The 25,343-nt window shown below is 35.5% G+C and overlaps 1 long non-coding RNA gene across 4 annotated transcripts in view; it reads left to right on the top strand.

Moving 5' to 3' along the window:
- LOC123384970 overlaps positions 1-25,343 on the top strand; it is a 476,510-nt gene that overhangs the window by 59,931 nt on the left and 391,236 nt on the right. For all 4 annotated transcript variants that reach the window (XR_006596843.1, XR_006596840.1, XR_006596841.1 and 1 more), the window contains exon 3: positions 20,346-20,400. This is a non-coding gene — a long non-coding RNA (uncharacterized LOC123384970). The remainder of the gene's footprint in view (positions 1-20,345; positions 20,401-25,343) is intronic.

The following is a 25,343-nucleotide window of genomic DNA, read 5'->3' as shown; positions in this document are numbered from 1 at the left end:
TTTTTTTTAAATAAATAAATAAATTAATTAAATAAATAAATAAATAAATAATAGTCTAGCATTACAGACTTACATGCTATTTCTAATATTAAGGCAAAACTGAATGAAAACTTTTATTTGAACAGCAGTATAGTTTTCCAACTTTTGTCAGAAAGAGAGAATTTGTATATAGAAAAGGTTTAAACAGCTGAATAATACACCGCCATCATTATCATCATTGTGATAATTAACAGTATTGTTTCTAATAAGTTACAGTAAAATATACATTGTTAGAACAGAAAGCTATCACTTTTTTTTTTAATTTTTTTGGAGCGCCTGGGTGGCTCAGTCAGCTAAGCATCTGACTTCAGCTCAGGTCACGATCTCACAGTTCGTGGGTTCGAGCCCCACGTCGGGCTCTGTGCTGACAGCTCAGAGCCTGGAGCCTGTTTCAGATTCTGTGCCTCCCTCTCTCTCTGACCCTCCCCCATTCATGCTCTATCTCTCTCTGTCTCAAAAATAAATAAACGTTAAATTTTTTTTAAATAAATAAAAAATTGTTTAACGTTTATTTTTTATTGGGAGACAGAGCATGAGCATGAGCATGGGAGGGGCAGAGAGAGGAGGAGACACAGAATGTGAAGCAGGTTCCAGGCTCTGAGCTGTTAGCACAGAGCCCAAGGTGGGGCTCGAACTCGCAAATCACGAAATCATGACCTTAGCTGAAGTCAGACACTTAACTGACTGAGCCACCCAGGCTCCCTGAAAGCTATCACTTTTACAGGTAGATAAATATATGGAATGTCTGCAAAATACTGAAACATATTTTGAATCTAACTCTCAAATAGGATGCAAACTGACAACTTAAAATATTTAATTATATTTAATTCTCTTTCAAACTTTAGATGACAATTACTTTCTACATGGTTAAAAGAAGAACTACATGGGACAAATATAGCTGATTTTTTTTTTCTAAATGCCCATGTTTTAATCTTTTCTTTGAGAAACTTGGTTAAAAGTAATCATTAAGGAAGAATCAATAATTCTTCATCTGTTCATCTGCTCATCTATATCTTCAGTGTATCATCTTCCTATGATAAAGCTAAATAATAAAAAAAAGTATGCATATGAATCATATTAGCTTTGGAGAGGACAAAAGAGTCAGCTATAATGTAACTTTCATTGAGTTGCAGTTTATTGAAAGAAACATCACATACTTTTTTGTTTAATTTTTAAAAATGAGGCAAGTGACAAAAAGAAAATGAGAATACTGTTGTTACCAGACAGTGATAATTATACTGCTTTCATATTTTTGAAAGATAAAATGACATATTTCTAAGCTTTTTATATATTCCTCATAGTTTTAGTTTAATATCCTATTTAGTCATATATCAGGAAAATAGCTGTATTTACTAATATTGAGTGGTTATTAATGCTTCTTTTGTCATCAAATTTGTATGTTTCAAAGAATATACCTGCAATTTAATTTTACCAGTTATTTGAATAGTTGACAGAAATTACATTTTCAATCTAATGAATTAAAATTATTTCCACTGCCAACTAGAAATGAGAGCATGGTAGTAAATCTGCTTTTCCAAGATTTTCCTTTGGGCTAGTAGTAATCTAAAGGACAGTTTGTTCTTGGAGACCTGTGTATTTTGCTCATTTCAAAAATTTTTCTACATAATTCTCAGGGTCTTCATACTGACAAATAATTCTGAAGCATTCCTGGAGTTGACAAAACAACTCATAGTCAAGGGCAGTTATGTAAATTATCTGCTTTGAGAAGATACTGTGCTGAAAGTATTACCTTACAGAAACAACACTTTATACAGGCCTTGAGTGATAGATTTTGGTGGGGAAATGATGGGAAGCAGATAGGTAGTTCCCTAGTTGAATAATATATATTGGAAAAGAGTGAATAGAAAAAGCAATTTACAAAGCTAAACGTTTTGGGAGACCTTTGAAAGAAGTACTTGCTGGCTGACCAAAGACACTTAACAATTTGTACCATGCATGTAGAAAGGAATGTTGGTTTTCATTTTGCTGCATGAGGGAATTAGACTATGTGCCGTGTGTGGACTATTAAATATCTGTGTTTATTTATAAAGATTTCTTGTGTTAGTAAAGAAATACTGTTTGTGAAATGTATTGCAGAACATAGAAAAGAGACAAATTCCACTTGATTTCTGTTGCTAGGAACTTGATGATCACTATCTGAGCCAATATAATGACCATGAAAATGAACTGGAAGGGGTATATATGAAAAATGTTTCAGAACTGATTGTGTTCTTAGAAGTTATGCAATCTAATTTAAACTAATCTAACTTTCTACAATATTACAGACAGATGGGAACCTACCATTTATAGACAATTTCTCTCTGTGGGGAAAAAAAAAACAAAAACACAAACACCAAAAAGACATGGTGTTCTCTGTGTACCTCATCTCAATCTATTTTTGTTTTCTTTTATCTTCTAATCCCAAGTAATTATTTTATTGTTTTTGTTTCTTAAAGATTAATTAACTCTACTCTTTAGCCTACCAGACAATGTTATTCTAGTTTAATGGAATTTTTAGTATTTTATTACTCTCTTTTCCCAATTTTTAAAACTGTTTTATAAAGATATATATCCCTTAATGAACAACTCTATGTATATAACCACATTACTATCTATAGGTATGTTGCCTTAATTTCTAGTTATCAGAAATCTAGTTAACATTTTATCATTGATAATCATTGCTTTCCTTCAGTTTGGCTATAGGACAATGTCTTTTTCCTTTAGAACTTTCAAGAATTCTCTATTTAAAGCCTAATTCTATTCAGTATTTCTTTCCTTGACAATTATGATTTATGAAATAAATTGAATTAGATTGGCATTTTCATTGATTCTTTCCTTAGTCTACTGAAAGATTAGATTATTATTAGTTCACATGGCCTAATTTTATCAAAATGAGCCTTGTTGCATGAAGAATTGGAAAACATTTCAGGGTGCCTAGATGGCTCAGTCAATTAAATATCTGATTCTTAATTTCAGGTCAGGTCATGATCTTACGGTTGTGAGATTGAGTTGCCCAGGTAGGACTGTGTGCTTGGCATGGAGCCTGTGTAAGGTTCTCTCTCTCCCTCAGCCCCTCCCCTGCTCTCACATGCATGCCCATGAGTTCTCTCTCTCTGTTTCTGTCAATAAAAAAAAAAAAAAGTCAAAATATTTGAAGCAGGTGTGATAGGGGTGGAGCATTTCCTAGCCCCACCCAAGTACCTATATTGAAACTTTCCTATTACTATCTCTCTACCCTTGGGGATTAAAGACTCTACATCTATTTTCTGTGTGGGGAGGCTCCTTGGTCTTTAACAAAGAAAGTGACCAGAGTAAAAGTTCAGATAGATACTCATCGAAGTGTAGTGTCTCCGGATATGGTCCCTTTGCAGGAAGACCCACAGACAATGGGAAGGTAACTCTTCAACATATTGAATGAAATGTGAATAAGACTCTGCAGCTTGAACATATGGGGAAACTCTCCAGCATATGATATGAGATGATGCTATACAGTTGTTGGCTTGGCTTCCACTTGACTCAGTCATCACTCTCTTGTGGCCATTAAACAAGACAACTAACTACCTTGCTTCTTACCCCAATGAACTCTGTCCCTACCTTGGTCAAGATGCTCCATGTAGTGTCTATAATGGGAAGGAACAGGATTTGCTCTTTTATTACCACCATTCGTTAATCTATTTATAGTATAAACTTGATTCTTTTTCCTCAGTACCTTTCATTTTGATTTTCAAAAGCCTAGTAAGGAAACAAAACCAAAGCAAACTAAAAGTACTACTAACATTTTAAATTCCACATTTCTGTAAAATATCTTTTCCTCAAGGTCCTATAGATGTCTCTAATTGACAAGGAAAAATCATATTTATATTTAATCTGTTTTACAGTGACAACTCCAACTCTTGATAGCTTTTGCTCTGTGGCTCACTATTATACCCAGTAATATAACTCTTTTTTTTAATTAATTAATTTATTTTTTAATTTACATCCAAATTAGTTAGCATATAAGGCAACAATGATTTCAGGAGTAGATTTCTTAATGCCCCTTACCCATTTAGCCCATCCCCCGCCTCCCACAACCCCTCCAGTAACCCTCAGTTTGTTCTCCATATTTATGAGTCTCTTCTGTTTTGTCCCCCTCCCTGCTTTTATATGATTTTTGTTTCCCTTCCCTTATGTTCATATGTTTTGTCTCTTAAAGTCCTCATATGAGTGAAGTCATATGATTTTTGTCTTGCTCTGACTAATTTCGCTTAGCATAATACCCTCTAGTTCCACCCATGTAGTTGCAAATGGCAAGATTTCATTCTTTTTGATTGCTGAGTAATACTGCATTGTATATATATGCACATCTCCTTTATCCATTCATCCATTGATGAAAATTTGGGCTCTTTCCATACTTTAGCTATTGTAGATAGTGTGGCTATAAACATTGAGGTGCATGTGTCCCTTTGAAATAGCATACCTGTATCCCTTGGATAAATACCTAGTAGTGCAACTGCAGGGTCATAGGGTAGTAGTTTTATTTTTAATTTTTTGAGGAACCTCCATACTGTTTCCCAGAGTGGCTGCACCAGCTTGCATTCTCACCATCAATGCAAAAGAGGTCCTCTTTCCCTGCATCCTCACCAATATCTGTTGTTGCCTGAGTTGTTAATGTTAGCCATTTTGACAGGTGTGAGGTGGTATCTTATTGTGGTTTTGATTTGTATTTCCCTGATGATGAGTGATGTTGAGCATTTTTTCATGCGTCAGTTGCCCATCTGGGTGTTTTCTTTGGAGAAGTGTCTACTCATGTCTTTTACCCATTTCTTCACTGGATTATTTGCTTTTTGGGTGTTGAGTTTGATAAGTTCTTTATAGGATTTGGATACTAACTCTTTATCTGATATGTCGTTTGCAAATATCTTCTCTCATTGTGTCGGTTGCCTTTTAGTTTTGCTGATTGTTTCCTTCGCTGTACAGAAAGAAGCTTTTTTATTTTGGTGAGGTCCCAGTAGTTCATTTTTGCTTTTGTTTCCCTTGCCTCCAGAGACATGTTGCGTAAGAAGTTGCTGTGCCTGTTTTCTCCTTGAGGATTTTGATGGCCTCCTGTCTTACATTGAGGTCTTTCATCCATTTTGAGTTTATTTTTGTATATGGTGTAAGAAAGCAGTCCAGGTTCATTCTTCTGCATGTCGTTGTCCAGTTTTCCCAATGCCATTAGCTGAAGAGACTGTGTTCATTCCACTGAATATTCTTTCTTGCTTTGTCAAAGATTATTTGACCATACGTTTGTGGGTCCATTTCTGAGTTCTGTATTTTGTTCCATTGATCTGAGTGTCTGTTCTTTTGCCAGTACCATACTGTCTTGATGATTACAGCTTTGTAATACAGCTTGAAGTCCAGGATTGTGATGCCTCCTGCTTTGGTTTTCATTTTCAAGATTGCTTTGGCTATTCAGGGTCTTTTCTGGTTCCATACAAATTTTAGGATTGTTTGTTCTAGCTCTGTGAAGAATGCTGGTGTTATTTTGATAGGGATTGCATTGAATATGTAGATTGCTTTGGGTAGTATCAACATTTTAACAGTATTTGTTCTTCCTATCCAGGAGCATGGAATATTTTTCCATTTTTTTGTGTGTGTCTTCTTCAATTTCTTTCATAAGCTTTCTATAGTTTTCAGTGTATAGATTTTTCACCTCTTTGGTTAGGCTTATTCCTAGGTATTTTATAGTTTTTGGTGCAATTGTAAATGGGATCAATTCCTTGATTTCTCTTTCTGTTGCTTTTTGTTGGTATATAGGAATGCAACCAATTTCTGTTCATTGATTTCATATCCTGCAACTTTGCTGAATTCATGAATCAGTTCTAGCAGTTTTTTGGTGGAATCTTTTGGGTTTTCCATATAGAGTATCACGTCATCTGTGAAGAATGAAAGTTTGACCTCCTCTTGGCCAGTTTGGATGCCTTTTATTTCTTTGTTTTGTCTGATTGTTGAGGCTAAGACTTCCAATACTGTGTTGAATAACATTAGTGAGAGTGGACATCCTGTCTTGTGCCTGACCTTAGGGGGAAAGCTCTCAGTTTTTCCCCATTGAGAATGATATTAGCATTGGGTCATTCATATGTGGCTTTTATGATCTCGAGGTATGCTCCTTCTATCCCTGCTTTCTTGAGGGTTTTTATCAAGAATGGATGCTGTATTTTATCAAATGTTTTCTCTGCATCTATTGATAGGATCATGTGATTCTTGTCCTTTCTTTTATTGATGTGATGTATCACATGGATTGTTTTGCAGATACTGTATCAACCCTGCATCCCAGGTATAAATCCCACTTGGTTGTGGTGAATAACTTTTTTAGTGTATTGTTGGATCTGCTTGGTTAATATCTTGTTGAGCATATTTGCATCCATGTTCATCTGGGAAATTCGTCTGTAGTCTTCTTTCTAGTGGAGTCTCTGTCTGGTTTTGGAATCAAGGTGATGCTGGCTTCCAGGAGTTTGAAAGTTTTCCTTCCATTTCTATTTTTTGGAACAGCTTCAAGAGAATAGGTGTTAACTCTTCCTTAAATGTTTGGTAGAATTCCCCTGGGAAGCCATCTGTCCCTGGACTCTTAGGTTTTGGGAGAGTTTTGATTACTAATGCGATTTCTTTGCTGGTTATGGGTCTGTTCAAACTTTCTATTTCTTCCTGTTTCAGTTTTGGTAGTGTATATGTTTCTAGGAATTTGTCCATTTGTTCCAGATTGCCCATTTTATTCGCATGTAATTGCTCATAATATTCTCTTATTATTGTTTTTATTTCTGCTCTGTTGGTTCTGATCTCTCCTCTTTCCTTCTTGATTTTATTTATTGGGGTCCTTTGCTTTTTCTTTTTGATCAAATTGGCTAGTGGTTTATCAATTTTGTTAATTCTTTCAAAGAACAAGTTTCTGGTTTCATTGATCTGTTCTGTTTTTTGGTTTCGATAGCATTGATGTCTGCTCTAATCTATATTGCTTCCTGTGTTTTGCTGGTTTGGGGTTTTATTTGCTGTTCTTTTTCAAGCTCTGTAAGGCATAAGGTTAGGTTGTGTATCTGAGATCTTTCTTTCTTCTTTAGGAAGGCCTGGATTGCTGTATACTTTCCTCTTATGACCTCCTTTCCTGCGTCCCAGAGATTTTGGGTTTTGGTGTTATCATTTTCATTGGCTTCCGTGAACTTTTTAATTTCCTCCTTAACTTCTTGGTTAGCCCATTCATTCTTTAGTAGGATGTTCTTTAGTCTTCAACTATTTGTTACCTTTCCAAATTATTTCTTGTGGTTGATTTTGAGTTTCATAATGTTGTGGTTTAAAATTTTTTTTTTCAACGTTTATTTATTTTTGGGACAGAGAGAGACAGAGCATGAACGGGGGAAGGGCAGAGAGAGGGAGACACAGAATCGGAAACAGGCTCCAGGCTCTGAGCCATCAGCCCAGAGCCTGACGCGGGGCTCGAACTCACAGACCGCGAGATCATGACCTGGCTGAAGTCGGACGCTTAACCGACTGCGCCACCCAGGCGCCCCAATAATGTTGTGGTTTAAAAATGTGCACTGTATAATATCGATCTTTTTGTACTTGTTGAGGGCTGATTTGTGTCCCAGTATGTGGTCTGTTCTGGAGAACTTTCCATTTGCACTGGAGAAGATTGTATATTCTGCTGCTTTAGGATGAAATGTTCTGAATATTATCTGTTAAGTCCAACTGGTCTAGTGTGTCATTCAAAGCCATTGTTTCCTTGTTGATTTTTTGATTAGATGATCTGTCCATTGCTGTGAGTGGGGTGTTGAAGTCCCATACTCTTATGGTATTATTATCAATGAGTTTCCTTATGTTTGTGATTAATTGATTTATATATTTGGGTGCTTCCACATTTGGCACATAAATATTTATAATTGTTAGGTCTTCTTGGTGGATAGAACCCTTAAGTATGATATAGTGCCCTTCTTCATCTCTTGATACAGTCTTTATTAAAAAAAATTTTTTTTAGCGTTTATTCATTTTTGAGAGACAGAGTGCAAGTGGGGGAGGAGCAGAGGGAGAGGGAGACACAGAATCTGAAACAGGCTGCACGCTCTGAGCTGTTAGCACAGAGCCTGACACGGGGCTCGAACCCACAGACCGCAAGATCATGACCTGAGCTGAAATCAGCCACTTAACCGACTGAGACACCCAGACACCCTGATACAGTCTTTATTTTAAATTCTAGATTGTCTGATATAAGTATGGCTACTCTGGCTTTCTTTTGTTGACCATTAGCATGATAGATGGTTTTCCATCCCCTTACTTTCAATCTGAAGGTGTCTTTAGGCCTAAAGTGGGTCTCTTATAAACAGTATATAGATGGAGCTTGTTTTCTCTCATCCATTCTATTACCCTGTCTTTTCATTGGAGCATTTAGTCCATTGATGTTTAGAGTGAGTACTAAAGGATATGAGTTTATTGCCATTAAGTTGCTTGTAGAATTGGATTTTCTGGTGGTGTTCTCTGGTCCTTTCTAGCCTTTGTTGCTTTTGGTCTTTATTTATTTGTTTTTTATTATTATTATTGTTTTTTTCCTCTTATCTCCCCTCAGAGAGTCCCCCTTAAAATTTCTGGCAGCGCTGGTTTAGTGGTCACAAAATCCTTTAATTTTTGTTTCTCTGGGAAACTTTTTATCTCTCCTTCTATTTTGAATAATATTCTTGTTGGATAAAGAATTCTTGGCTGCATATTTTTCTGATTCAGTACATTGAATATATCCTGCCACTCCTTTCTGGCCTGCCAAGTTACTGTGGATAGGTCTGCTGCAAACCTGATCTGTTTTCCCATATAGGATAAGGACTTGTTTCCCTTTGCTGCTTTCATGATTCTCTCCTTGCCTGAGTATTTTGTGAATTTGACTATGATATGCCTTGTTGGTGGTTGGTTTTTGTTGAATCTAATGGGAGTCTTCTGTGCCTCCTGGATTTTGATGTCTGTGTCTTCCCTCAAGTTAGGAAAGTTTTCCGCTATGATTTGCTCACATAACCCTTCTACCCCTATGTCTCTCTTCCTCTTCTGGGACCCCTATGATTCCGATATTGTTCTTTTTTAAGGATCACTGATTTCTGTAATTCTTAAATCGTGCACTTTTGTGTTAATCTCCCTTTTTTCTGCTTTATTATTCTCCATAAGTTTGCCCTCTATATTGCTGATTCTCTGTCCTGCCTCATCCATCCTTGCTGCCATGGCATCCATTCAAGATTGCAGCTCAGGTATAGCATTTTTTATTTCATCCTAACTAGCTTTTACTTTGTTATCTCCACAGAAAGGGATTCTAATCTATTTTTGACTCCTGCTAGTATTCTTACTATCGTGATTCTAAATTCTGATTCAGACATCTTGCTTGTATCTGTGTTGGTTAAATCCCTGGCTGTCGTTTCTTCGTTCTCTCTTTTGGTGTGAATTCCTTCATTTGGTATTTTTAAGGGAGAAAATGAACTAATGAAGTAGAAAAATTAAAATTAAACAAATATTAAAATTAAAAAAATATATTAAAATTAAAAAATTAAAAACACACATACACACACACAAAATCAAATAAATGATGCTAGATCCTAGGTGTGTCTTGGTGTGGGTGTTGAACGTGGCTTGAAAGATTAGAGAAAAAAGGGGGGAAAAGAAAGGAAATCGTTTGAAAATTTGAAAAAATGAATACACTGAAGTAGACTTAAATGAAATGATGGAAGTAAAATAGAATTTGAAAAAATTTACACACAATAAAAAATATAGTAGAAAATTAAAAATATTTTTAATAAAAACTGAAAATAAAAATGTTTTTTTCTCTTTCTGTATTCAAGAAAAGGGAACAAAACAAAAAAGAGAAAAAAAAAAGAAAGAAATTGAATAAATGGACTGGCTAACAGACTGAAATATGACTGAAATTACTTCGTTTTTTCCTAGAAGTCAAACCATAAACTAAGCAGGAGGTGAGACTTGTGTTCTTGAAGAGCGAGGTTGGCCCAGTTAGTTAGGGCTTAGTGTAACGGTTTCATATTCCACTAGATGGCACTGCTTAGCTTACTGGGGTGGATTGTTGTGGCACTTGTAGGTGCATATGTGCATGTAGGTGCATATGTGCATGCGCGGGAGCAGTGAAGATGGCATCACCCAGCTACTCAGTCTGTAGTATTGGAATTCTGTTCTCCCCGATCAGCAATTGAGTGCCTGTCCTTTTCGGCTTTTGTCCACTTCTCACTTTTACACTGTCCATGACCTAGCCATTAGATTGCCAGGGGCACCTCCCTCCTGAGTTTTGTCTCAGATGTAGCTGTTTTTGCCTGGCCCCTTATTTTTGAAGGACTGTGGATTTGACCACTCTGCTGCTCTGTGGAGAGTCTCACTGAGCAATGGCTGGGTGCTGGCCACATCCAGGAACATTTGCGGGACTGTGCTGTTGGCGATGCCCACAGGCTGTGGTGACATGCTAGCCCGCCCCAGAAAAAGTTCACAAGATAGTGTAGCAGTAGCATTTCAGGGATTATGAAAAATCACAACACACATCTGGCACCAGGCTTCACCCTTAATGACCTTGTTCTAGCACCAGCGAATGTGGTTGTTCTCTGGGGTCTGCTGGAACCAGGTGCCCTCACAGCCTCTACCAAGTGTCCTTCCAGCAGTGGAGCCGCTTCTCCCCGTGTGGCCTGAGAACCTCCCAGACCCCACTCTGCTGCTAAGGATTTGTCCTTCCCATCAGAGCCCCACCAGGTATCAAGCTGTGGAGTTTCAGACTCTGTGCTCCCCCTGTTTATAGTCTTCATGGAATTTAAACCCTCTTTTCTCCTTTCCCCTTTTCTCCCTTTTCAGTTCAGTCCCTGTGGCTTTTTCCAATTTTCCACTTTCTCTCCAGCTGCTTTTGGGGGGGGCATTCCCATATTCTCCATCCCCCCCTCTCCCCCTCCCTCCCGCTCATCTCTGTCCTCTCTCTGCATGCAGAAGCAGCTCCTTGCCCTCCAGGGTTCTCTCTCCCCAAGTTCACCTCTCTGCACAGTGTACCTGCTGAATTCTGTGGTTCAGTTTGTGCAGATTGTTGTGTTAATCCTCATGTCAGTTTTCTAGGTGTGCAGGATGGTTTAGTGTTGGTCTGGCTGTATTTCATGGATGTGAGACACACAAAAAACTTCCATGGTGTTCCACCATCTTGGCTCCTCCCCCTGGTAATATAACTCTTATTTTGTTGCAATTTCTACAGTCATGCAGGTGATTTTCCAACATTGTAGATAATCCTTTCCTTGAAATTCTCTTCAAAGATATTGTCCTCTACTCTCAGTATCTCATGCTCATAATCATATTTACAATGTTGTTGATACAAGTAACTGCAAAACTTCTATGGTTTCATGCTTCTAACCTTTGACTGTTATCTTTTTTTTTTTAACCAATTCATTTTTCCCTTGTATCCTGATCTCAAAAATCTTTCAATCACACTAAGTCCTCACATACATTATCCTACCTACTTTTGAATTTCCCTCATGCAGTTGGTTTCCCTGATGCCTTCTTTATTCATATTTAATCAGTATAATCACTTCTTTGTGTACTCCCTGAATTCCATAGCTTCTTTCTTTATTTGTGTAAACTCTTAGAAAAACCATTGCCGTGTTTAAATTCATCTCTCTGCCTACTTCACATGTGCACCATTGCAGCTGATTCTGGTTACTTGAAACACAAAAGAAAACAAGCAAGACAAAAAACAAAAACACAGCTACACTGATGATCTCACTTTACATTTGTGACTGTAAGCCTTAAGTGGCTGTAACTACTGCAGCCAGTCATCCTCTACATTTCTAGTCCATTTACTTGCCTTATTTTCTATGTTTATTTCCTATTTTTCTCTTCTTTGACAACTTCCTCAGCCTCATTCTTTAGCCAGTAGAAATTATTCCTACTTTACTGATTAAACTAACGTGAATAGAGAGAATGTTCAGACTCTGAATATCTCATTTATTCTTATCAATATCTGCACGGGGATAACCTGTCTTTTTTTTTTTATTACCATGTATAAATTCTCTATACATAGATCAAAAGACACTTTTTGTAGTTGAGCATCAAACTCTATCTCCACTTTCTGGCTGACACCTTGATTTTAAGATGTCTGACTTTTAGAGTTGATAATACTTTTGTGTTACTTTAAAACCACTAAATCTGTGGTAATTTGTTACAGTAATAATAAGAAGCTAATACAATTATATTAATAAGACAGGTAATACTGTTTGCCAGATTGTTGATAACTCTCTCTGTGTGCCCTCTGTATTGAATATCTAGGTAAATATGGCCCATAACAATCTAAACATACTAATAAAGTGCATTTTCCAATCTCGTCACTTCAAGCAAGCTCAGTAGACGCATATTTATTTTTAGGCCATGCCATAAGCCAGTGTGGGTTGAAGACTGAGGTCTCTGATCCGTGCCTTCCTTCAAAGATCCAGGCTTGCCTATGTAGTAATTTTCAAATGTATTTAGCGTAAGTGGAAAGAGTTGAATATTACTCATGGGATACTTTATGCAAGATGTGTGTGTGTGCGCGTGTATGTGTATGAAATTTCTGTCTACACTGCTTTACCCAGAATAGGCTCACATGAGCCTACCAATCTGCTTGGTAGTTAGGAAGTACAGTTTAGAATTATTACTAGATAAAAGAGGAAGAACATGAGTATTGCTGAGCATCAGCATTTTTTATCAATAGTCACTTTTATAAGTAACTTATATGTAATATCTTCTTTAAATCAAACCACAGGGGAGCTTGGGTGGCTCAGTTGGTTAAGGGTCTAACTTTTGATCTGGGCCCAGGTCATGATTTCATAATTTGTGAATTTGAGCCCATGGTAGGCTCTCCACTGACAGCATGGGGCCTACTTGGGATTCTGTCTCTCCCACACTCTACCCCTCCCCCACTTGCTTTCTGTGTGTGTGTGTCTCTCTCTCTTTCAAAATAAACTTAAAAAATAAATCAAACTACAAATACTTGAAGCAATGTATTACTTGTATTCTCTTTTATAGTGGAGTATGCTCTGAGAAATATATAACATTCTCAGAAAAATAAGTAACTTTTCTAAATGTGTAGAACTAATCCATTAGATTTCTATCAAGACAGTATACCGTTATAGTTGCAAAGACTTAGTTAGAAAGACTTGCTTTTGTGTTTTAAAAGTTAATGGTAATTGCAAATAAAGTTTATAGATTATGTCCTATAAATATTATAAGTATTCTAATGTAAATAGTATACACTATACTGCCATCCTAAATTCAACTGAGTCCTCTAATGATTCTGTACATTTGCTTTGACATTCTACATACTTGGTCTGATGGAGGTTGGAGATGCTGTATGGCCTAGAGTGCTTTTTTGCTTCAATCCCTTTTTCAGTTGATAAGACATGGATCTCAATACATTCTACCTATATTCATTCACTACCTTTTGTGAGTTACTACTGAACCCAATAAATGGTTATGTTCACTAGCTGAGAACTTTTCAAGATGTCATTGAAAATTATTAGTATAGGGGCGCCTGGGTGGCTCAGTCAGTTAAGCGTCCAACTTCGGCTCAGGTCATGATCCCACGATTCATGAGTTCGAGCCCCGTGTCGGGCTCTGTGCTGACAGCTCAGAGCCTGGAGCCTGCTTTGGATTCTGTGTCTACCTCTCTCTCTGCCCCTCTCTTGCTCACTGTCTGTCTCTCTCAGTCTCAAAAATAAATAAAAATAAAAACTTAAAAGAAAATTGTTGGTACAAATTTACTTATTTTTTTAATGTAAACCATTGACATATAAGGAGGACTCCCTTATTTATGTAATATGTACAGGTACATTTTTCTAAGACAACTAACAAAAATAAATAAAGAACAATAATAAAACTAAATGAATATCCTTACAGTTAAACTTTCTCATAAACATATTCAATTCACTAAACCAGAATAAATTATAACTAAATTATCTAAGGGAGAGTATTTTAATTTAAATGAAAGGAACTTCTATCACTTATGTATTTGGGGGACACTTAAAAGGCATAATTTAATCATAGTATTCTGTCCTGATACCCATATATGTGTATGGTATTCTTCCCATGTGACTTTACAACACCAAAGAATTCTCCTGTGATGGCATTTATCACACTAGATTTTACTTTTTATTTTCTCTCTCTCTTCTCTGTATATTAACCTCAAAGGATAGGATCCATGGAATTTTTATTCATTTCAGTATCTTCATTACCCTAGTAATAGAATAATTTAAGTGTTCAATAAATATTTTGTGAATATAGGTGAATTCATGAAAGATTTACATAAAATATTCCTGGGCTCTACCTAAGATATTTACATTAAATTTGAAGAAATGGGGGTACCTGGGTGGTTCAGGTGGTTAAGCATCTGACTCTGGATTTCGGCTCAGGTCATGATCTTGTGGTTTGTGGGTTTGAGCCCCATGTTGGGCTCTGCACTAAGTGTGTGGAGCCTGCTTGGCATTTTCTCTCTCTCTCTCTCTCTCTCTCTCTCTCTCTCTCTCCCCCTCCCCCCCACTTATTCTCTCTCTCTCTCTCTTAAATAAACTTTGAAAAAACATTTTTAAAGAACTGATTTTAAAAATAATGTCTCTTTTCTAATGCAGTGTAAGCCAGCAGATAGCCACATTTATTCAGTGTATAATATATATAAGATGTTCTGCTAGGAGGTTATTGCCAATGAAAAATAGATAACTCTATGAAGAAAATACAATTCTACTGGAAAATCAGGAAGGAACCCAAAATCAACCATACCAGGTGTTTTATAATGCTTCTTTTGATAATATAAAAAATATTCAACTCACTATGAGTAGAAATCTATTCCAAAACCATATATTATAGAATGTGTTCTATGTTCATCTTTTATTATAGAATGTGAGTTTTTACTTAATTTACCAGATTGTACTTCACTACTCTCTGCATTCACTCGAGCATCCTTCTAATTAACTCCTTCCTGAAAAAGTGGCCTAAATCTATTGACATACTACATGACCTGTCCAAATTTCAGTTTTGACCTGTGATAACCTCCCAAATCCACTTAATTGATTTACATCTGTGGATTACAGAGTCACTTAAATACACTGATGTCCTCTCTTCACTGCAGATCTTGCTCTACACTCCAGTGACCTTTCTTTTCCCACTGGGGGAAAAAAATCTTAAATCCTTATAGAAAATTAAAATTAAAAAAAGAAAAAAGTTGAAACATTACTCTCTTGGAACTTATAATCCAGATAGGAAATGAGTAAAAATACTATGGAAGCATAATGTATAATCATAATTTATACATAAATTTAGTTAAATATGGTTGGGCATGGTAATTAGAGACATGAAATAAAGGAAACTGTGTGAGTTGAATCTTGTGGAAAAAAGTGATAATCCTAAGTGTAGGATAAGAAGTAGCAGTTCAAAGGAATCAATGGAAATACTGAAATTATCTAGAAAATTATATTTTCCAAAATTTAGTATTAATAAATTACTACCATATGTAAGCCACACATTTAGAACTATCATAATTGATAAAAGACTTTTTCTTCTTCCCACTTCCTCAAGAAAAAAAGAGTAATTTAGATTCGGTTTAGTTTCTCCTCCCATATTTGAAAGATGCCATGCATATCCAACCTACCAAATAATTTTTACTCAGTAACATAGAGTGAGTGTTATTTTTTAATTTTATTTATTTTTTTGAAAAACAGGATGGAGTTGTTGGGCCTGCCTTGCCTGTTAGAAAATCCATGGGAGAAGAAGAGTATTTGTGTGTACAGTTCAGTTATCTAAGGATAATTGATATTCTTGCCATGGACAGCAAAGTTAACCTCTTGCTTTCATGAGGGATTTGTTTTTGCAAATCTCTTCTGGGAAGGATTAAAATCATACCTTTTTCTATACTGTACTTACGGTGGTAAAATATTTCCTCTTAACTCTTGAACATATATAAGCAGCTATTTAAAAATGTTTTTAAAAGTTGAAGAATAGCAAATATGAATTTTTATAATTACCCCCATTATTTCATTGTTAAAAGCAATTAAACCTGTGAGTGCAAGGTAATAGATTTGAATGAGTAATGGAAAATTTATCCCTAAATCATCTCATTTTTAATAGATTTGTCAAATTCATTCTCATAGGCCAGAATTCTCCTTCACTAAAGATCTGGTGAGAGTTTTGTATGTTCATGACATGAACTTCATAAGTCATAAAGTTTTTCATTAAGAGGTTTTGCCTGTTATATCAAGATGTTTGAGAAATAAATGGAAATGCTTCTTCAGAACTTTATTACCTTTTCTTTTCTCAAATGAAATGAGTGTTAGAGGGTAAAACTAGTTCCAGATTTGACTTTATTCCATAAAATCAATTCTTCCCAATGGATATTTTGTTATATACATTGTATCTAGCATTTGGAAAGTGCAAAAATAAAATATTTGTATGGTGCTAAAATAACATCTTAGATGACAAAATAACTTTGTCATAATTATAATCATCCTCTTCTCTATATTAAAGGTGTTGCTTTTTTAGTCTGGGAATAAACAAATGCTTCTGTAAGCTTGTCTTCCAATATATTGGCTATGGTGAAAATCAGATTAATTCTTCCACTTGTAAACCTTCTTTTTAGATTTAAAAATCTCTTGAAAGTGAATTCAGTGATTTTTTTTTAGCAGAAGAACTATAGGTGGCCTTTGGACATTATGAGAACGAGGGCAAGCCTGTATATGGGGCTAAAGTGGTAGGGATGGAATCAAAGTTAATGTACCTGAAGTTCTCTAATCAACAGGTTAACAGACTTAGTATTTGTGTAAGGAACTTTATATGACTAATATTAATTATATTTTTTAGAAAAACTAACAAGATGTGTTCTAGCATTTTATTAATTTTGATTATTAGGGAATTGAGTCTTTGAGTATGTAATTTTTCCAGAATCACTCAATGAAGTAGAGCCAGAACTAAGAATATCTGATTCCAGGAGCACCTGGGTGGCTCAGTCCATTAAGCATCATACTCTATTTCATGAGATCAAGCCCCATGTTGGGCTCTGTGCTGACAGTGCAGAGCCTGCCTGGGATTCTCTCTCATTCTCTCTCTGCTCTTCCCCCCACTAGCATGCTCTTTCTCTCTTCCTATCTCTCTCTCTCTCAAAATGAATAAACATTAAAAAAATACAAAAAATATCTGATGCCAAAGTCCAAGTCTTAATTATAGTATCTCTTATATAAGCTATATGAAGCCTGAAATTATAAAAGGTAAGGTGAGGATTAGTCTTAGTATCTGTTGGCTGGGGCTCACAACTGAGAGAAAAATAAAAAGTTAATTTTATATAATTTTAGAAAAATTGAATGTTTCAATACTCTTTTGTTACTAACATACTCCCAAATCTCATGACTCTGGGGATAATTGGAATAGCTAGGCAATTTTTAGTTGGGTTCTCATGAAGATTCAGTTAGTTGGTAGCTGGAGCTAGAGTTATCTCAGATGTGTCTTCACTTTCATGTCTGGCTGTTTGTGCTGACGGCCCATCAACTGAGACCTCACATGGAGCTGTCAGCCAGAACACCTCCACATGTCCTGTGAATGTGTCCTGGACTTTCTCACAACATGGCAGGTGGATTTAAAAACCAGATTCCAGGAAAGAAAGCCAGGTGGAAGTTTTTACAACTTAGCTTTAGAAGTCTTTGTGTCAGTTCTGCAGTATTCTGTTTGTTAGAATGTGTGTCGCCAAGACCAGTTAGTATTCAAGGGGAGAGAATTAGACTCCACCTCTGACTGGGAGAGATAGCAAAGATTTTTCAGTCATATTTTGAAATCACATCAGTATACATGTGTTTTAATCTTCTCAATTATTTTTTTAGTGCCAAATAATAGACTCATTTCTCAATATCTTGCCAGATATTAGCACATCATTGTTCATAGCCAAATATAGGAACCAGGCTGATCATTCCTATTTGACATATTCTATAGATCATGCTGGGTTAAAATCTGTTAAATTACACATTAAAAACTTAGACGCCTCAGAAACAGACACGATTATGTAATAAGCTAGAATGAAAAGAATACTTGCTTAGGGATCAGAGATGTGGGTTCCTGGCTTCTTTATCCCTTACTAGTCAACATATACTTGGGCAATTTGCTAAAGTTCTTAATGCTTCAGTGTTTTCAAGTGTAAATATATATATGAGATAATGATAAAATTCGATAATGATAAAAAAGTGATATGTGTAGTTTTTAAAAATTTTTTATGTATATGAGGATTTCAGAAAGGGGGAAAATTGCCTAACCATTAATTCACATAATTGTGCTGTCTCCAATATACTGAGTTTGAAAGCAGATAGAGGAAATTAAATAGAGACATTTCAATATAGAATAGACTTTAGAGGGTATATACCAAACCTTTATTTTACAACTGAAGGGAATGAGACCAAAGCTTGTAAGATATTTGCACGGGGCCACATATTGCTGGACAGTGACAAAGCTGAATTCAGAAATTCTTGACCAGAGCTTGAGCCACAATATTCAAGTTCAGAATTTTATAATAGCTTACTGATGGGGTGCCTGGGTGACTCAGTTAAGTGTCTGACTTGGGCTCAGGTCATGATCTCCCGGTTCGTGAGTTCAAGCGCCATATCAGGCTCCATGTAGACAGCTCAGAGCCTGGAGCCTACTTTGGATTCTGTGTCTCCCTCTCTGCCCTCCCCCGCTCAAGCTGTCTCTCTCTCTCTCTCTCTCTCAAAAATAAAATAAACATTAAAAACTTAAAAAAAATAACTTACTGGAAAGAAAACTGTATTGTTTGTGCAATATTATAATCAACATGTTTATAGTCTTTGCTTATTTTTTTATGCACTAGCTTGACATAAATTTTGCTCCTGTGCTGGTAATTGTTTTATGTATTCTCTCAGTGAATTTGGCTATTTGAGGCCTACACTTCTGCCATTAATGCGTTTCTAAGTTCTTGTAATCCAAAATCAATGTTCTAGTAATAATATTGTTTAAAATTTCTCCCCTTTGATGAGGAGATGTATAGAAGGAATGGAATCTGATTCTTCTGATTTGTTAGTAGAATAATTGAAAATGTAGTCCAGAAATACATAATTAGCTGACAATGTGCAGAAACAAAACTACAACACATTCACGATCTGCTAAGACATCATTCTTCTAAGTTCTCTCTCTCTCTCCTGCAATATAGCGTAGCCTTTATTTATGTCAGTAAAACACCTTTCAAGAAAAAATAAGATGGAGCTTTGAAGTGCTTGCAACATATTTTACAGTATATCTGATGAACTCATCTTTAGTTTTCAACAAAGATTGTCTTAGAACAAGACTGTAACTGTATTTTTTAATTCATTCATTGGATAGGTGTTACATGTTCAGGACCATATAAGATGCTGAACACAAAATGATAATGAGCTAGAGGTGGCTCTAGCTTTCACAGAGCAAGTAGTCTTATTGATAAAACTGATAATGGATCATCATGGTAGACCATGTTGAGTAATACGTCAGTGGAGGTAGAAGGCTCGGAGGACGTACGTTTGAAGGTTGAGAAATAATCCCCTGAAATAACTTTTTCTTCTCCAACTCCCACTCCCAATTTAATATTAAATTAACAAGGAAGCTGGCCCCCCTTTCCTTGGGGGGTCTCAGGGAGAATCTTTCACTGCCCCCTTTACCTACTTTTTCCTTCTTTAATCCCCTACCATGACAACTCCAGTCTGATCTGCTATTGATTTTTCATTTTGCTGCTCCATCTTTGAGCCTCCTCACCTTCCTCATCCTCCCCTTACCATGCAATGAAGGGGCTTTTGGAGTGAGCTCTGGGTTTAGGGGCTTCCTCTATCCCTTAGCTACCCTGGATCTTTGCCCACCTCCTTCTCAGATCCCCACTGCAGATGCCATAGCCCTCATCCAGGGCTGTGTGTGGAGGGGGAGGACTGGCTCCCAACCCTTTCTCCCTTCCCACCCCCTGCACATCACAGAAACCTTCCCTACACCCTTCTCTTCCTTTGTGTTTTGATTTGTACAACTTGTAACTAGGTGTTTATGTAATAAAGGAGAATGGATAGAAGAAAAAAAAGTACTTGAAGGTTGTTGATCCAGACATGGGTAGTTGGGAGATTTCCATTCTATTAGTGACATTTCAGCTAATACTTAAGGCTTAAGAAAGTGTTTCTGGCAATTGTCAGAGTTGGTGAGAACATAATGCATTCAAGGAGTAAAAACATTCAGCCTAGGTGGAATGACAGGAAAATAATTGGTATATATGCAAAAAATAAATCATGATGTGTCTTACAAGTCACATTCAGGGATTTTTATTCTATTCCCAGAACCGTGGGAAGGCTTAGAATGGATTGAAGCATTCTTCCTCTTCCAGGACTTGGGGTAAGTTTCTTTGCATCTCTTTCTTCATGACTGATCTTCCATTCCCCAAGCCTAGAGTCCATCTCTCCCTTCTCTAGGCCAACATGAACATAGACTGACAGTCAAAAAAGATTGCTATGTGTCAGAAACATTTTAGAGTTTCTAATTTATGCTTGTTACTGTAAGAGTCATGAAAGATAGGATCTTTTTAAAATTGGTTTTAATTTATCTCTCCAGCTATGCTTTCCATCTACCATCCTCACAAAAATGGTAAATATGAATGTAAATTAGTAAGAATTTTAGATTTTGAAGTCTTAAGTTTCCTTTGTTCCAAGAGAAGTTAAGGCATATTTTTAATTAATTTTGTTTTCTATTTTTAAAATTTAAATTGCAGTTTAGTTAACATATAGTGTAATGTTGTTTCAGTAGTAGAATTTTGTGATTCTTCACTTATATACAACACCCAAGATTCATCATAAGTGCCCTCCTTAATATTCATCACCCATTTAACCCATCCCCTCACACACCTTCCCTCCATCAACCTTTGGTTTGTTCTCTATATAGTTAAGAGTTTTTCTAGTTTCCCTTTCCTTCTTTTCCACCTATGTTCATCTGTTTTGTTTCTTAAATAACACATGAGTGAAATCATATGTATTTGTCTTTATCTAACTTATTTCACTAAAAATAACACACTCTAGCTCCATCCACATTGTCACAAATGGCAAGATTTCATTCTTTTTGATGGTTGAGTAATTTTCCATTACACACTCACACACACACACACACACACACACACACACACACACACACAACCTATTCTTTATCCATTAATCAATTTATGTACCTTTGGGCTCTTTCCATAATTTGGCTATTGTTGATAATGTTGCTGTTAACGTCGGGGTGCATGTGTCCCTTTGAATCAGTATTTTTGTATCCTTTGGGTAAATATCTAAGAGTTCAATTGCTGGATCATAGGGTAGTTGTATTTTTAACTTTTTGAGGAGACTCCTTACTGTTTTTCAGAGTGGCTTCATCAGTTTGCATTCCCACCAGCAGTGTAAGAGCATTCCCCTTTCTCAACCTTCTTGCCAACACTTGTTCCTTTGTTGTGAATTTTAGCCATTCTGACAGGTGTGAGGTGGTAGCTCATCATGATTTTGATTTGTAGTTCCCTGATGATGAGTGATGTTGGGCATCTTTTCATGTGTCTGTTAGCCAGCTAGATGTCTCCTTGAGAGAAATGTCTATTCATGTCTTCTGCCCATTTCGTAACTGGATTATTTATTTTTTGGAGATTGAGTTTCATAAGTTTTTTTATAGATTTTGGATACTAGCCCTTTATCAGATGTGTCATGTGTAAATATCTTCTCCCATTCCAAAGCTTACCTTTTTATCTTAAATCAGGTATACAAACTCAAATGCCAGCATGAATAGTGTAAATAAGCTTAATGAGTAGATCTGGTCATGCTTAAGAAATGAATAACCAATTTAAATAATTAACTATAAAATATAATTAGGGGATCAATTGGAGATTTTGGATATAGCTTGTATATTATTTGATATCAATGAATTGTTGCTAATTTTTAGATGTAATAATGGTATTGTGATTATGTAGGAGTTATTTTACATTTTTTATTAAGAGATGCACCCTGAAACATTTAGAGATGAATATCGTGATGTGTATATTTTCATTCAAAACATTTTCACAACAAAAGTGAACACGTATTAAAAAATGAGCAAAGAATGTTAGACATTGTACTAAATTGAAGAGAAATCTTACAAGTTAGGAAGCCATTATTTAGCTTTCTTCACATGAGGCAATGTAGGCTCAGTATTGGCCAGATGCTCAACTTTTCAAAATAAGCTGTAAGCCCAGATTTTTATGTGAAACTGCCTGTGTTTGATATCTTGGCTCTTAATCAAAATTGTAAACATTATTTATTCCAAACAGAACAAACTTAAAGGATTTTAAGAGATCTTTTAGATCTCTAGCTTTAGCTCGTATAAAAATGTGGGAGAAATGGGGCTAAGATTTGGAAAGTGAGGAGGCAGAAACAGCCATCCAAGGGGAGATACTGAATACATCCCTCTAAACTAGGAAGCAGACTTGGTCCTTGAAACGTTCAAGTAATACATGTAAGGTAGGTGGTAGGATTGAGAGATATTTAAGAAAGATGTTAATTAAAAAATAATATTGGTTTGGAATGTACCTTTATTGGTAGATATAAATATTAACCTGTGTCCATTGTTGGATTTTTTATGACCCATTGGGCTTTTGCTTTAATTCGAGAGATTTCATCTAATGACTTTATTGCATTTTTGTGCTTCTCCAGCAGGATAGTGTGTAGAATGGATTAAATTTTTTTAAGTAGTATGAAGTCAATACAACATTTATTATAAGCATTTTGTTGTGTGAAGCTCATATTTGCTGTGAATATTTTATATTTGCTTTGGCAAAACACCAGTTTGTAGAAAGAATTAGTGGTGATTATGTCTAAAGAATTAAAAATGGTGAGATTAGTAAATATTCCACTTTAGTAGCCCAGTCTAGAGGAAGCCCTGGTCTAAACTAGGAATATATAAGAGCGATGTATGTGAGTGATGAGAAACAGTGAAGAATTTTGATTGAGTAGGAATTAACAGTGATAGGGATAAGGTAAATACAATTTTCAAAGAGATTTACTGTGTTTCAGGTTTAGTGAACTAGGTTGACTCATGGAGTCATCTGCTGGGCTAGAGAAGGCTGATGTAGAAGCAAGTTTGGATGGGGTTATAGACGTGCTGATATGAGATGAATGGAGACCTTAAGGTCAAGATGTACATGAGTCATTTAAATACTGATTTGAAGCTTCATAGTGAAATCTGAGTTAGTAATACAGATTTGGGATCACTAATTCAGTGATTATATTTAACATAAATTGTCACGGAAAATATGTAGAAAAGAGAAGGCTTGAAGGCTAGCTCAGTGAATACTATCATTTTAGTCTTCCCAATTTCCAGCGCCTTATTCTTCTAGCACAAGAGTGTACTGTACACTTGATCTAAACAAGACCAATCATAAATGCTCCTTTCCTTTGGTCACAGTTATTGGTAAAAGGAATAGGCATGTAACTCAAATGATGTAATCAGAGGAAAACTAGAGCTGGGAAAAAGATACTCTTTTGTTCTTGTAAGATGTGTGAGTAGATGACCTTAGAAGCAGATCTTGTATGGGCAAAGGAAGACAACAGTGGAAGAGAAGTCAGCAGAAAAACAAAAAGAGAAAAAAAGAGGCAGTAAAATAGTCCTAATGGCATTTAAGATTTTGGTTCCACTTTTTTACAAAGCTAATTTTTAAAAAAGCTTTATATTTTCACCAAGATAATTTTTAAAAGCAATATATTTTCTTGGTTGGTTTAAGTTAGTTCTATCCCAATACACAACACTTTGAAGAAGTTAAAATGTAGAGGACTAAATGCATAGAATCAGAGAGTTGATTAGGGCTTAAAAAGAGGGTTTTTTTCCATACATACACACACACATTTAATTTTAAAGAGAGAAAAAAATAAGGTATTTTTAAATACCTGTAGAAAAGGTCCAGTGGTAGAGAGAGAATTGCAGTGAATCGAACTGAAAATATTAATACTCATTAATTATGTGCTTCACAAATAGGAGTTACTAAGACTGAACTACAATAATAGTAGTTTATCTTTATTAAACAGGGCTATTTTACCAAAGTAATCATAACAGAAATAATATATTTTCCAAAAAACTGTTTAAAATGAGGAATTTAAAACTTGTAAGAATTTGTAATAGTAATCTTAGCATTTCGTGTTTTTTCCCCCTTGATTTTTCAATTAAGTTCTTCATGTAAGTAAAGTGATATGTACTGAAATTATAAGTTGATTTTATCACAATTAGTTGCATATTACATATTAAATCTAAAGCAACAATTTGTTTCAAATTCACTTGTTAAAATTTTGTGACATTTATCTTTATCTTGAATTCTAGATAAAAAACAAACATTAAAACCTTATTTAATAAGCTGCACATATGAATCTGACATGTGTAATGGATTTTAAATTCACTAGAAATGTGCACACATTAAGGAGCTGTGGTGATGTCACAGTGTCGCAATAAGTGGGGAAGTGAGCCATGTAAATAGTCTGGGTTAGATTGAGTATTTGGAAAAATCATTAATATATATTCCCCCAAGATTATGGTGAAGCCCAATAAATTTACATTCTTACAAGATGGATTTATGCTAGAAAATATTACCTTATATATGGGCTTTGAGGCCTAGGCTAAAAGGTTAATAGATAAAAGGCTCTATTTTGATAATTACCCTCATTAGATGTGTGTGTGTGTGTGTGTGTGTGTTTGTGTGTGTGTGTGTGTATGAAATTCTTGTAAAGCAGGTGATTAGCATAAATGACTCTTTCTACTTTTTGGCCTCTTTTAATTTCCCACCTGGAAATTATGTTTTCAGAATATTACTATGAGTCTCATTCCTTTATTTGCTTAGTCATGAGAAATGACTATTTTGGATTTAAAATGATATGTCATTACTAAAGAAAGTAATTCACATGGAATTTCATTAGTAAGTAGAGGCATAATAAGGCCTCATTTTTATTATTATTTAATAAAATTTGTCTTGGTCTTTCTATTTCCTTTTGGCCAAAGACAGATTTTATAGAAAGTAGATCTATTATAATTACTGTATTTTAATTAAGAGTCTGTGTAAAGAGAATAAAGGTAAATTGCATTTGTTACATTACTTGTTGTTTTCTATGCATATTCATCTGAAGAGACATTTTTGTTACTAATTTAAATATGTATCTTATATTCTTTTAAGAGTAGATAAGTAGATGCTCAAACTTAATTCCTTTAAATGTGTTATAAATAACCTATTATGTTGATGGAATACACTAGATGCTACTTTTTAATTTAAAATAAATCTAAGTACTTCTGATGTGTATGGTGGC

Source organism: Felis catus, chromosome B1 (genome assembly GCF_018350175.1).
Source record: "Felis catus isolate Fca126 chromosome B1, F.catus_Fca126_mat1.0, whole genome shotgun sequence".
In the NCBI taxonomy this organism is placed as follows: Eukaryota; Metazoa; Chordata; class Mammalia; order Carnivora; family Felidae; genus Felis; species Felis catus.
Note: the sequence above shows the minus strand (reverse complement) of the source record. Positions and strands in the feature narration are given on the sequence as shown.